We start from the raw sequence: 16,236 nt of genomic DNA, 5'->3' as shown, positions 1-16,236 counted from the left end.
TACTCTTTTTGTTCATCCCAGTACGAGGTCTTGAACGCCCCCGCGGGCACACGCCACACACCATATTGCAACCTCTCCATAACACACTTTATTCCCAAGTCGAGATAAATGCGAAAAAATTTGCATTTCGCAATTTTTAATCCCTCCCTTCACGTTATTATTCTCTTTATTCATTTTCCTTTGGATTGCAAATGAAAAAACTATTGTTTCATCAAAAAAAAAAAAAATATTCAAATTATTCTAATATAATGAAATATTATTTTAAAATTTATAGAAAGAATAAAAGAACTTTAAATAATTCAAATGCTTATAAGAATATTTTTTTTTTATTCATAGTTCATACCTTACGGTTTCAGACGAACTTCCAAATTACATCACACATAAGAATATTGTTATAAAACATGAAGAAATCGATCATTCCGAGTCTTCGATTCGGAATGAACGATTTCTTCATATTTTATAATAATTAGAAATAACCTAGAGATAAAATCAACTTCTTCAAAATTTTTTTCAAAATTCAATTATTATTTTCTGTAAAATTCTTCTTTACATCAATTTTTCAAATTTTTTTTATCATTTTAATTCAATTATTATTTTCTATAAAATTCTTCTTTAAATCAATTCTTCAAAATTTTTCCATCCTTTTAATTCAATTATTATTTTTTATAAAATTCTTCTTTAAATCAATTATCAATTATTTTTAATAATTTTTGAAAAAGTTGAGAATTTTTATATCTATTTGTTTTCAATTTAATTTTACGTAAAATTTCAATTATTCTAATATTCTTCAATTAAATATACGTATTAGAAAATAAAAACTTCAAACAATTTTAAAAAAATACAATTAAATTTTTTCAAAAAATAAAATTCTACAGAAATGTTGGTTAAAAGTAAGAAAATTCAAATTTTCAAAAACTTAACTTCTAATCTTTTCAAAATTCAATTCTTTCTAAAAATTTATGCAAATATAATAGTTTTAATATTCAATTATTATCTAAAAATTCAACTAAAATTCATTTTTAAATCAATCTTTATTAGAAAATTCTACGAGAATTCAAATAATTTTTCAAATTTTTTAATTAAATTTCAAATAATTTTTTAAATACAAAAATAATTTAATAAATAATTGAATGTTTTTTAAAATTGAATACTCATGAAAAATTCCATTAATCAGATTTCAAACAATTGATTTCTTTTGTAAAAACTTATGCAAATTCAAATTTTTAATAATTAAATACCTCTAAAATTTTCATTTTTTTAGAAAATAATTGAATATTCGTGTAGAATTTTGTCAAGGAATTTTGCTATTTATTTATAACAATAATTGAAATGTTGACAATTTATTTTTAGATTTTTTGAAAATAATTAAATATTTACAAAGAATTTTATTAATTTTGAAAATAATTGAATTCTCGTGATGAATATTGTTATTTATGAAAATAATTGAATTTTAGAATGAATTTTATAAAAATTTCTTTATATAATTGAATTTCGGCGAAGAATTTTGCTATTTTATTATAAAGATTTATTTCGAGGAATTCAATTAAAATTGTATTAAAAATAATTGAAATTCGGCTTAAATAATTTAATTATTTATAAAAAAATTGAATTATTGCGAATAATTTATAAAATTTTTTTAAACAATTGAATTCTTTTGACGAATTTTAATAAATTTTTTAAGAATAATTACATTTTTCGAGGAATTCAATTAAAATAGTGTTAAAAATAATTGAAATTCTGCGATGAGTTTTATTAATTATGAAAATAATTGAATTCCTAAATAGAATTTTATTATTTATGAAAATAATTGAATTCCTAATAGAATTTTTTTATTTATAAACATAATTGATTTCCTAAATAGAATTTTTGTACTTATGAAAATAATTGAATTTCTAAATAGAATTTTATTATTTATGAAAATAATTGAATTATAGCGAAGAAATTAAAAAAAAATGGTAAATAATTGAATTCCTGTGAAATTTTTACTATTTACGAAAATAATTAAATGTTTGCGTAGATTTTCATAAAAATGTTTTTAAATAATTGAATTCTTTTGGAAAATTTTAATAAAATAATAAATAACAATAATCATTGAATACAGGAACATTTTTTCTTGAAATAATTGAAATTTTGACAAATATTCTATTAAAATTTTTGAAAATAATTAAATTTTAGGTAAGAATTTTATTTTCAATAAAGATAATTTAAATTTTGACGAGAATTTTTTTTAATTTTTGAAAATAATTGAAATTTTGTCAAGAATTTTATTAAAATTTTTGAAAATAATTCAATTTCTGCAATAATTTTTAAAAAATAAAAAAATAATTTGTTACTCCCTCAAAATTCAATTTTCTTTTATTGTTTTTAACTAAAATTAATTTTTAATAAATTTTTATTAGAAAATTCTACGAGAATTCAATTATTTAAATACAAAAGTAAATTATTTATTGAATAATTAAATGTTTCTTTAAACTTAATTCTTATAAAGAATTTTATAAACAAATTTTTAAATAATTGAATTTCTCAGACAAATTTTAATAAAAATTTTAGGAATAATTACATCCTTTCGAGGAATTCGATGAAAATTGTATTAAAAATATTTGAAATTCTGCAATAAATTTTATTATTTATGAAAAAATTGAATTATTGCGAAGAAATTTATAGAAAATTTTTAAATAATTGAATTCTTTTGGAAAATTTTATTAAAATAGTAGATATTGAAAATAATTGAATTGACAAACATTTTTTCAAATAATTCAAATTTTGCTAAGAATTTTATTAAAATTTTTTCAAAATAATTGAATTTAGGAGAAGAATTTTATTATTTATAAAGATAATTGAAAAATTTTAACAAGAATTTAAAAAAATTTTTGAATAGAATTAAATTTTTGCGAAGAATTTTATTATTTTTGAACATAATTATTGAACTTTTACAATCATTCGTAAATTCTCCAAATTTCAATTTTTTTAGTCTTTTTAACTAAAATTCTTCTATAAATTCACTATTTTTAATAATTAATTATTAAATATATATTAAAAAATGTAACTAATTTCAGAAGAATATGAATTATAAAAATTTTCCAAAAGAAATGTTTTATTTGCGAGAGAAATGCAGGGAGTCGGTTTTGAAATACCGCTTGCGAGAGAGAAATTCCCATTATTCTGTCGGTCTGTGCCACTTTTAAATTGGCGGGAAATTCAAAAGTTTATATTTTATTTTCTTCTGCTTTTACCTTACGATTAAAAATAATTTTGAAGTGAATAATTTTTTGAACCTAAAGAGTTAAAAAATTAACCAATGGGGGTCGATTATAAACTATAAATATAGCATTTTAAAAAAAGAGGGGGGGGGGCTCAGGCAATAAACTACAACCTGCAGAAAAATGGCGTTAATGTTCATAACAGTGCGTGCTACATGGGGGGCTGAAACAGGACGGTTTAAAACTCCCAAAAGAAATAATTACGTAGTTTATGAACGACTGCATAGAGTAAAGAAAAAAAAATTGCGAATTCCTTTATGGTAGTTATAATTTTTGAAAAGGCCGTTGTGACAAGCTCTCGGTTCATTTATCATTTTCAATTGAAAAATGGCGATGGTTAAGGATAATCGAATGTATTGCCTCGGGGGCTTCTCCCCTTGTTTTTGAACTCGACCCTGTCGTAATGTAGCGACGACTAATAATGCATCGATGCACAAGAAGTTGCATAAAGTCAGGCGAGCTGGCCGATTATACCGGACATAAATTGTACCCCTTTCATCGATGCAGTTACGGTTCTCAGTAATAAACAGATTTCTTTACTGATAAGTGCATCATATATCGCTATCGGGTGTCAATAAACGTATCAGATACTCCCACTTGCAATAAATCAGTGAAGGCTCTCGCTACGCACATAATTTTCTAAATTCTCGCTTCCTACATATATATTCAACGTTCGGGAAAATAAAGTCGCACAATTTTTTTCTTTTTTATAATTATATCGACTATTAGTTTTTTATTGTTGTTTTAATTTTTTATTGAATTATTTCTGTAATTTATGACTATAACTACCGGTTAGAGGTTGTAACTAGTAGTGACTCTAACTACCGTCGCGACGGTAACTCGAGTATTAAATTTTAATAAAATTAGGTAACTACCGGCACGAAAAAAAAATTTTACCTGGAACAACGATAACTTTCCCTAGAATAGCGAAACTATTAATTAAAACAAATAAAAATTTCGTTAATATAGTGAAATTTTTTGCTGTTTTAAGTAAAAATTGTTATTCGTGAGTGACTTTTAATAAAATATTTTTAAAAATTTCAAAAAATTTTAATAAAATTATTTCATACGATTTGATTATTTTCAAACATTTTTCGAAATTCAATTATTTACAATATCTACTATTTTAATAAAAAAATTTCCTAAAAGAATTTAATTGTTTAAATAAAATTTTTATAAAATTCTTTGCAGACATTCAGTTGTTTCTATAATTATAATAAAATTTGCACAGAAATTCAAATTTTTCAAACACGATTTTCATAAAATTTTTCGAAAAAAATCAAATATTTAAAAAGATTTTTATAAAACTCTAAGGAAAAATTCAATTATTTAAAAAAAAAAATTAATAAAATTCTTCGGAAGAAATCAATTATTTCAAAAAACAATTCATAAAGTTCTTCGCGAGAATTCAATTATTTTAATAAGTAAAAAAATTCTTCTGAGGAATTCAATTATTTAAGAAAAATGTAATTAAACTTCGATTCAAAAATTCAATTATTTTCATAAATAATAAAATTTTCGCACTAATTCAATTATTTTTAACACAATCTATATTATTTTAAATAAATTCTTTAAAAAATGCTATTATTTTAAAATTTTTTTATTAAAATTCTTTAAAGGAATTCAACTATTTTAAAAAATGTTCACATCATTTATTTATTAGAATTTAATAATTATTTTGAATACATTTTTAATTGAATTTCTTTAATTATTTAAAGATTATTATTTAAAGATATTAAATTCAATTATTTTCAAAAAAATTTAATGAAATTCGTAACAATTCAATTACTTTTAAAATATTCGTCGAAATTCAATTATTTTCAATATCTACTTTTTCAATAAATTTTCCCAAAAGAAAACAATTATTCAAAAACATTTTTAATAAAATTCGATTCAAGAATTTAATTATTATCATAAGTATAAAATTCTTCGTAAAATTTCAATTATTTTCAAAAAATTTTCGAAATCCAATTATTATTAATATTATAATAAACAATTTGCCGAAAAAATTCAATTAATTACAACATAATTATTTTTAAATTTTTAATACAATTTAAAATAAACTCCTTAAAAAATAGAATCTTAAACAATTTTCTTAAATTTCTTCTCCGAAATTTTATTAGAATATTAGAATATTCTACAAGAATTAAATTATTTAAATGCAAAAGTAAATAATTTATTGAATAATTGAATGTTTCTCAAAATTCAATTCTCATAAAGAATTTTATTAACAAATTTTTAAATAATTGAATTCTTTTGTCGTGGTTTATTAAAATTTGCATGAACATAATTACTTTTTTCAAAGAATTCAATTATAATTGTATGAAAAATAATTGAAACGCTGCGATCAGTTTTATTATTAGTAAAAATAATTGAATCCTTTGAGAAGAATTTTATTACTCTTCAAAGTAATTGAATTTCTGCAATAATTTCTAACTTCTCTAAAATTAAATTTTTTTCTAGTGTTTTTAACTAAAATTCTTCTATAAATCCATTATTTTTAATAATTTTTAAAAAAGTTTTTTGAGAATTTTCAAATTCATTCGTTTACAATTCAATTTTACAAAATTTCAATTATTCGGAAATTCTGCAATTAAATATTTATTGAAAAATAAAAACTTGAAATAATTTCAATAAAAATCCTATTAAACTTTTAAAAAGAATTAATTCTACAGAATTGTTTGTCAAAAATATGAAAAATTAAGAATTTCAATGATTTTAATTTGAAACTTTTTCAAAATTTAATTATTTCTAAAAATCTACGTTATAATGCTTTAAATATTTAATTGTAATCCAAAATTTTAACTGAAATTCATTTTTATGAAATGAAAAACCATTTTTATTAGTAAATTCTACGAGAATTGAATTATTTAAATACAAAAATAAATCATTTTTTAAATTCATGTTTCTTGAAATTAAAATCTCATAAAAAAATGTTATCAGATAATTTTTTAAATCATTAAATTCTTTGGACGAATTTTAATAAAATTTTTAAGAATAATTACATTTTTCGAGGAATTTGATTAAAATTGCATTGAAAATAATTGAAATTCTGCAATGAGTTTTATTATTTATGAAAATAATTGAATTCCTAAAAGAGTTTTATTATTTATAAAAATAATTGAATCCTTGTAAAAAAAGCTATTATTTATGAAAATAAATGAATTATTGCGAAGAAATTTATAAAAAAAATTTGTAAATAATTGAATTCCTGTAAAAAATTTTATTATTTATGAAAATAATTGAATGTTTGCGTAGAATTTTATTCAAATTTATTTTAATAATGGAATTCGTTTGGAAAATTTTATTGAAATAGTAGATATTGAAAATCATTGAATTTTAGAAAACTTTTGAAAATAATTGAAATTTTAACAAGAATTTTATTAAAATTTTGTGAAATAATTGAATATCAGAGAAGAATTTTATTATATTTATAAAGAGAATTGAAATTTTGACGAGAATCTTTTTAAATTTTTGAACACAATTGAATTTAGTAAATATGTTACTAAGTTAGTTAGTGAGTTAGTTAGTAAGTTAGTTAGCAAGTTAGTAACTTATTATTCTCCCTGGAAAAGCTAAATTCGTTGATTTTCGTTGACTTTGGTTTTTGATTTAAAGTAGAATTTAATTTATAGTTAAAAATAACAGCAAAATAGATTATTTTAATCCTTTCTGGTGTTAGTTTAATTCTAGAGGGATTAAACAGTTGCAGCTTATTTTAATCCATTCTGATGTTATTTTAACACATCAATATGAAAACTTTAGTTATAAATTCGCCAATTTTGCTTGGTAAACTTTAATTTCACTAATTGTTTGGACAATTACAATGAATGTTATTTTTGCATCAAAGATTTTTTTGTTGGGATAGAAATGTATATAAAAATTTTTATAGAAATTAATTTAGAAATTTATTCCTGGAACCCCGACGACAACGACGCGACAACGGCGAGGGCAACATTGAAAATTAGTGAATTTCAACATTTCCTCGTTGTTCGAGAATGTAATTACAGTTTCGTGTGAGTTAGAATTTCAACATTCCATGGCACATTGCACTTCACACATGCAACAGTATTCCTATCGTCTTCACATTGCTATAATCCTCGCAAGTCCCACGCTCTTCGGACATTAGAGAAGTTTCGCTTCCTTCTCTTTCCGATGAACTACTATATAATACAGCACAACACACACTCACACACACACACATATATGCACCCGGACTAAACTTGTGTGCTATTCCCTTCGGGCAAAATCGTAATAGTTATTTCGGAAGAGGAGAAGAAGAGGATCCCTATAATACCAAAATCGAAATCATTAACTGAGCGCGAGAGAGATATACTCCAATTAAGTCCCTCTTAAATTTATTATGACCTTTTTCTAATTTCTCCTTTTAGAAAAAAACCCCAACAATCAACACAAATCATTTCCCAAAAATACAACCACCATCTAATCTATATATAAATGTGAAAAAAATATCCTTTAATTTTTAAGAATCATTCTTTAAATGCGCGGAGAGATAGAGGGAAAGAGTAAAAATTGGAGAAAAGTATAGTTGTCGACTAATGACTCACAATTAATTTAATTTAAGACTAGATTCCTATAAGGCAAGGGTCTTCGTGACTATTCATTCGAACATGACCTTAGAGTCAACGACTCGGTGTGTCTCTCCTGGGATACATCTAATGATATACTTCTCCTGAACCATTGAAATCATTCGATCGTTTAAACATATATCATTGTTTAAAAACCTCCCACGATCAAAAACCAATTTGTCCTGGAAATGCATTGTAATTTTTTAATTTACCTTTTTAGAAAGTGAACAGTGAACGACAATTATTACGCAATTTTATTTTTAAGCAAGACTTATAAAAATATTGGCATTTTTCCTATAAGTTTCATCAATTACTAATTTCAATGTATTAAATTAGTAACTCACTTTTTGCCTTTGAATTAGTAAATTTTATGAATAAATAGTCATTTTTAGTAATAAATAGTCCTTTTTACTCATTTATTAGGAAAAGGTACCTACTAATTTTATTTATTAAATTAATTAGATTAAATTTTATTTACATCCACTACAAATTTACTAATAAATAGTAATTTCTACTCATTTACAGGCTTCGCACTCATCTACTAAAACCTACTATTTAGTACTTTTTTTAAGTTGTGCTACTATTTGGGTACTTTTTTCTAGATTTCAGCAACAAAAACCTACTATTTCTGTTTTTTTTCTAAATTTCCACTACTTTAAATTCGCTAAACTAGAAATCAAAAAACTATTCTCAAAACTTATAATCAAATTCTTTAAAACGATACAATTTTTTTCAAAAAATATTTCGAAATTCAATCATTTACAATATCTAGTATTTTCATCAAATTCCGCAAAAGAATTCAATTATTTACAAAAAATTAATAAAATTCATCCAAACTTCAATTATTTTTACTAAAAATAAAATTTCTACAGGAATTCAATTAATTTAGAATAGGATTTTAAAAAAACATTTCGAAAAAATCAATTATTTAACAAAATTTTTATACAATTCTTCATAATTCAATTACTTTTACTAATATAATAACATTTTTCATGGAAATTAAAATTTTTGAAAAAATTTTTTTGATAAAATTCTAAGCAAGAATTCAATTATTTTCATAAAGAATAAAATTCATCAAAGAATTTCAATTATTTTTAATAGGTACTATTTTAAATTAATTAATCGAAAAATTCAATTATTTTCACAAATAAAGTTTTCCACAAGAATTCAATTATTTAAAATAAAGTTTTCATAATATTTATTATATTTCGAAAAAATTAATTATTTAGAACAATGTTTATAAAATTCTTATGAAGAATTCAATTATTTTCTTAGATAATAAAATTTTTCACAGAAATTCAATTCTTTTTAAATGTATTTTAATATAATTTTTTGCAATTAATTTAATTATTTTCCTAAATAATAAAATTATTATGGAAAAAATTAATTATTTTCAAAATTTTTGAAGTATAATTCGGCAAAAGAATTTAATTATCTTGGTAAACAACAACATTCTTCCCACAGAATGAATTATTTTAAGGAATTTTAATAAAATTCTTTTACAATTTACAAAATTCAATTATTTTGATAAATATCAAAATTTATCACAAGAATTCGATTCTTTTGAAAAGTATTAAAATACTTAGCAAAAATTAAATTATTTTTCAAACTTTTAAAAAATTTTCAAAAATTTCAATAAAATTCTTAGCAAAATTTCAATTATTTTCAAAAAATTTTAATAAAATTCTTCGCATGAATGCAATTATTTTCATAAATTGTTATTTAAATTCTTCTCATAAATTCAGCTATTTATGAAAATTTTAATAAAATTCTTGAAAAGTTTTGAATTATTTTTAAAAAATTGTTATAAAATTCTTTAATTTAAAAAATTTCTGTAAAATTTTGTCTAAATTCCTTAAAAAAAATTAATTTTTATAAAAATTTGTTAATAAAATTCTTCAAAAACATTCAATTTTAAAAAACATTCAATTATTCAATAAATTATTTATTTTTATATTTAAATAATTGAATACTCGTAGAATTTTTTAATAAAAATTTATTACAAAATGAATTTCAGTTAAAATTTTCCATAATAATTGAATATTAAAAGGGATTAAAGCGTGAATTTTTAAAAATAATTGAATTTTGAAAAGAATTCAAATTAAAATCTTTGTAAATCTGAATTTTTCATACTTTTAAATTAATTAATAGATAATTAATAATTCATAAATAATAAAATTCTTCTCGAAAAAATCAATTACTTAAAAAAAATGATTTTTTAAAATTCTTTGGAAGAATTCAATTATTTACAAAAATATAAAGAATTTTTCACAGGAATTAAATTATTTTCCAATATTTAAATAAAATTTTTCTAAAGAAATCAATTATTTTAAATACAATTTTAATTGAATTTTTCTGAAATAATTATATTATTCTTTTAGATTTTAATAAAATTCTTTGGAAGAATTCAATTATTTACATAAATAATTCTTCGAAAGAATTCAATTCTTAAAGATAAATAACAAAATTATTCCCGAAAATTTAATTATTTTAAGACATTTTAATAAAATTCTTTGCAAAATTCAATTATTTTCATAAATAACAATATGTGACGCGTTCCCAAGAAAGGTACCTAAGAAAAAAAAATTTGAGGTTATGTTTTAAATTTTTTGAGTAAAAATACAGAAAGAGAATCAATTATTAATTAAAAATTGTTGGTTTTTAAGTTTTCATTATATTCAAAATATTCAATTAATATTGGTTTAAAATTCAAATAATTAAAAATGAACTTTTAATCAAGATAAATCTAACTCGAACCCAACCTATAATTCGTTTGCTTCTTAGGTACCTTTCTTCGGGTCGCGTCACATAACTCAAATATTTCGCGTCAAGAACTCAATTATTTTTAAAAGTAACAATTTTTTTTTTTAATTAGTTATTTTAAAAAATTTTAATAAAATCGTTCGCAAGAATTCAATTACTTTCATAAATAATAAAATGCTTTTTAGGAATTCAATTATTCTCAAAAAAAATTTAATGAAATGACACACAGACATTCAATTATTCTCAAAAATTTTAATAGAATTCTTTGTAAAATTTAATTATTTTAAAAAACATTTCGCAATTCAAATTTTTAATAAAATTTTCAAACAGAATTCAATTATTTAAGAAATTTTTTGTAAAAATCTTCGTTAGAATTTAATTCTTTTCATGAATAATAAAAATTTTTGGGGAATTCAATTATTTAAATTAGAATTTGCATAAATTTAGTCGAAAGAAATCAATTATTTAAAAATTTTATAAAATTCTTCGCAAGAATTAAATTATTTTTATAAATATTTAAATTCTTTCATGAATAATAAAATTCGTTTGCAGGAATTCAATTTATTAGCAGGATAAGAAAGAAGTAAATAGTTTTGATGAAAATTAGGAAAAAGTCAGGAAAATAAAGTATAGAATGCAATTTTTGTCAGTTTTGTGAAGAGTCTAAAACTAGTTTTTTTGGTCGTCAAGTTTAATTTTTCGATAGCTACTTTTTTTTACTACTTTTTGTAGTTTAAAAGCTACTTTTTGCTACTTTTTTAAAATTCATTATCGAGTGCGAAGTCTGCAAATGTTTTTGAAAATTTCCAAAAAGAACTTTGTCAAAAATTTTTTGGAATTAATTGATTTAAAGAAGAATTTTAGTTAAAAATTCTAGAAAATTAATTGAATTCAAATGATGAAAATAATTTCAAATATAATTATAATTATATACTAAACACATAAGTTTTTATAAAACTTAATTTTTTTTTATATCAAAATTTCGCTTTGTCGCATTTTTTCCCAAATTGTGAAATACTTTTACAAAATTCAATATAATCTTCTCTCCGTGTGCAAATAAAAGTATTAGAACATTTTTAGAGTGAATCAAAATATTAGAAGAAAACTAAGTGAAAAATTTGTTTTGAAATCAGGGAAAAACGAAGTTAAGCTTTTGTGCGGCAACCGAAATAAACGTCAACTCACTCTCATATACAGTCATCAGAAAATAATTTCATATTTAATGAATCGAGCATTTGTGCTAAAATTGGGTCAATGGTTCTCATGTCTATATGTGCACACACCCAATATTAGTGGAGTACCACAAAAGCGTGTGCACTTGACATCATACATGAAAAAGGGGAAGTGAAGTGAAGAGGAGGACGTATTATAAGTATATCTGGACACTATATTTTTTATTATCTTTTTCAAGCTCACATTTCGACGGTTATATTCAATGGGCTTGAGATGTACGCGATTGTTATTAATTAGACAGTTGGCGATGCTGTTGGCCAGGTGGTTAAGTTCACCTGCGGCCCACACACCGGACTTTTCTCTCTTTTTCTCTCTCTTTCTCTCTATACAACCTGCGGCTAAAATGGGACTTCCAACTCTCGCACGGACTGACTTTTTATACATTCAGAGGTCGCCCACATGACATCTGACCCACATCCGGCCCCTCATCTATTTCCCCGTCTCAATATTCTTGACCAAAAAATAAAGAAAGAATAAAAAGACGAAGGGAAAAACAAAAACAAAAAAGAACAGAAGGATGGTATGTAACACCATAAGGCTCGAGGAGAACCGGTGCCATCAGATTTATGAACAGATTGAAAAGACACCTTTTGTTTCTTCGACAGAGACAAATGCATAATTCGTTTTCATATATTTTGGTATAGTTTTATAGTTCTTTGTAAGGTGGAAATTTAAATTATCAAAATGCTGAAAGTGAAAATAAATGGAATTGATATCACGTACAATTCATATTGATGCGCATTTTGGAGGTGCGTATCAATTAGATTTTAGAATTATTTTATAGCATTTACATTAAACTAGCTGAAATAACGAGCGTAAAGTTTCTCATTTTAATGTCTATAATTTTAGAGAGTGAATAAATTAATTTTCTTAATAACAAATTTCTAAACAATTAATTTTTGAACAATAAATTTGGAAACTAAATTGTGAACAATTAACTATATTATTAATTTGAATGTTCTTTCATTCTTTCATTCATTCACTTTTTCTGTCCCTTACACTCTGAAGTTGTCTTCTATTTATATTTTTGTTTTTGTTATCTTTAGATAACTATAGAAAATTTTACGCGCGGAACGTGATATTCAATTTATTATTGTTATGCAAATTACAAATATTTTTAATCTTCAAATATAAATTTTTGAAATAATTTCATAATCAAAATTTAAAACATTCACTTATTATTAAGTACAAAATTAATTATTACTATTCATATTTTCTAAAATTTTAAATAAATCCTTCGTAAAAATTCAATTATTTTTATAAATAGTAAAATTCTTCACAAGAATTAAATTATCTTTAATCAAATTTAAATAAAATTACATGAAAGAATTTAATTATTTTCAAAAATTTCCATAAAATGCAATTTCAACAAGAATTTAAAATTCTCGAAAAATAATTCAATTATTCTTAAAATATTTTAAAAAAATTTTATATAAAAATTAAATTACTTTCAATGCAATTTTTAAATATATTCGTCAAAAAAATTGAAAGAATCCAATTATTTTCAAAAAAGTATAATAAAATTCTTTTGATGAATTCAATGATTTTGAATATACATAATTTTAAGAAAATTCTTTAAAGAAATTCCATTATTTTCAAAAACAATTTTAATTCAAATCCTCTGATGAATTCAAATATTTTTAAATATTTCCATAAATTTCAATTATGTCCAAAAATTTTAATAAATTCTTTGAAACAATTTTTATAAATATTAATAAAATTCTCCGCAAGAATTCAATTATTTTCAATTCACTTTTAATAAAATTCTTCTTCATATAATTCAAATGCTTTCAAAATTTTCAATTAAAATTATTAAAGAAACTCCATTAGTTTAAAAAAAAAAATTCAAAGAAATTCTTCAAAAGAATTTAATTAGGATTTTAAAAAATTTTAATAAAATTCTTTGTGAGAATTCAGTTATATTCCTAAATAATAAAATTCTTTGAAGGAATTCTGTTATCAAATTTTTTGCAACAATTCGATGATTTTCAATATATTAATTTTAAAATTGAAAATATGGGACGCATGATTATTCTCCAAATGTCATTTTTCCTTAATGTCATTTTACCGAACTGCGATTTTGCGAATAGTCATTTTTGCGAAAAGCCATTTTTGCGAATAGTAATTTTTGCGAAAAGTCATTTTTACGAATTTTCATTTTGCGAATTGTCGTTTTTGCGAATCGCCATTTTTACGAATTGTCACTTTTGCGAATTGACATTTTTACGAATCGCCATTTTTACGAATTGTCACTTTTGCGAATCGCCATTTTTACGAAATGTCATTTTTGCGAATAGCCATTTTTGCAAAAAGTAATTTTTACGAATTGTCGTTTTTGCGAATTGTCATTTTTGCGAAATTTCATTTTTGAGAAATGTCATTTATGCGAATTGTCACTTTTGCGAATCGCCATTTTTACGAATTGTCACTTTTCCGAAAAGTCATTTTTGCGAATTGTCATTTTTGCGAAAAATACAATAGTGAATCTATATATACCTACAAGTTTACTATTGTATTTTTCGCAAAAATGTCAATTCACAAAAATGACTTTTCGGAAAAGTGACAATTCGTAAAAATGGCGATTCGCAAAAGTGACATTTCTCAAAAATGAAATTTCGCAAAAATGACAATTCATAATAATTACTTTTCGCAAAAATGGCTATTCGCAAAAATGGCTATTCGCAAAAATGACATTTCGTAAAAATGTCGATTCGCAAAAGTGACAATTCGTGAAAATGGCGATTTGTAAAAATGTCAATTCGCAAAAGTGACAATTCGTAAAAATGGCGATTCACAAAAATGACAATTCGCAAAAATGGAAATTCGTAAAAATGACTTTTCGCAAAAATTGCTATTCGTAAAAATGATATTTCGCAAAAATGGCTTTTCGCAAAAATGACAATTCGCAAAAGTGCAGTTCGGTAAAATGACATTTCGGAAAAATGACATTTGGGGAATAATCATGCGTCCCTGAAAATATTTGAAAAGAAAAATTATAAAAAAGTTAATAATAATGCAATTTATTTTGCATTATTTTTGTTTATGAATCACAATTTTTTTAACAAAATTATTATTTTGTTTTAGAAAAAGAAGAAAAATATTTGCAAAATTCCTATTTTTTTAATCTTATTTTTGGAACAGAATTTTTCACAGGAATTAAGATATTAAAAAATTTCGAATTCAAACCTTTTTTAAATTAAACAACTTATAAAAGTATTTGTTATAAAATATGAAGATATCGAGTGCTCCGAGTCGAAGACTCGGAGTGATCGATTTCTTCATTTTTTATAATAATTAAAGATGACCAAGTAATAAAATCATGATTTTATAATTATTATAAGAATATTGTTACTGTAACTTTATCAAAATTATTTTCATCATTTTAATTCAATTATTATTTTCTAGAATTTTAAATTATTTTTTATGAAAATAATTGAATTCCTTAAAAAAATTTATTATTTATAAAAATAATAATTGAATTCCTGTGAAATTTTTATTATTTATGAAACTAATTAAATGTTTGCATACAATTTTATTAAAAATTTTTTTTAAATAATTGAATTCTTTTTAGGAAATTTTATTAGAATAGTAGATATTGAAAATCATTGAAATTAGAAAAATGCATTTTATTTTTGAAAATAATTGATATTAGGACAAGAATTTTTTTGACATTTAGGAAAGTAATTAAATTTTTCAGAAGAATTTGTTACTTATAAAGATAATTGGGATTTTTACAATTTTTTTTTCAAATTTTGTACATAGTTGAATTTTATAAGAAGAATTTTATTTATTTTTTCTTTTAAATAGTTGAATTTCTGCAATTAATTACAATTTATCTAAAATTGAATTTTTTTTAGTGTTTTCAACAAAAATTTGAATTAGAAAGTTTTCAAATTCTATTATTTTTAATATTGCTAATTTTATTGAAAAAAGGTATTAAGAAGTTAGCCGCGCGCTTTAGCGCGCGAATTGTTGCTAGTAAATATTTAAACTATAAATTTGGATTCTAAAAATATTGAAGTGGTTAACTTTAATGCAATAAAAAAATTAAACAACAAATATTAAGACAATAAATTTCCAGACAATAAATTATTGAAGAATATTTTTTCTTTAATATTTCTTCTTCAAAGAAGTAGAAGTAAATTTTTAATTATAAATTTTAATGCAATAAATATTTAAACAATAAATTTTCGAAGACCTACAATTTTAAATAAGTTTTATAAAAACAAATTTTAAAACCTGTAATTTTTCTATCAAAAATCAAATATTTTTTAATTGCTATTTTCTTCATAGCATCATTAATAAAACAAAAAAAGCATCTGCGATTAAAAAAAAATCGTCGATGCAACTTTTCTTTTTTATAGTCAATTTCAATATGAATGTGTTGGAGA

The 16,236-nt window shown here is 21.8% G+C and overlaps 1 protein-coding gene across 5 annotated transcripts in view; it reads right to left on the bottom strand.

Annotated features, from left to right (window-relative positions):
* The window catches only part of LOC122499860, a 256,174-nt gene that overhangs the window by 68,711 nt on the left and 171,227 nt on the right, over positions 1-16,236 (bottom strand). The window contains exon 5 of one of the 5 annotated variants that reach the window (XM_043608398.1): positions 8,009-8,031. The exons of the other annotated variants lie outside the window; for them this stretch is intronic. The gene's annotated coding sequence lies outside the window, so the exon portion shown is untranslated. Of the gene's footprint in view, positions 1-8,008; positions 8,032-16,236 lie in introns of those variants that run through there. 5 annotated transcript variants of the gene reach the window in all.

The sequence above is a fragment of the Leptopilina heterotoma genome, unplaced genomic scaffold (assembly GCF_015476425.1).
Source record: "Leptopilina heterotoma isolate Lh14 unplaced genomic scaffold, ASM1547642v1 Lhet_177, whole genome shotgun sequence".
Classification (NCBI taxonomy): Eukaryota; Metazoa; Arthropoda; class Insecta; order Hymenoptera; family Figitidae; genus Leptopilina; species Leptopilina heterotoma.
This window is presented reverse-complemented; position numbering and strand designations above follow the sequence as displayed.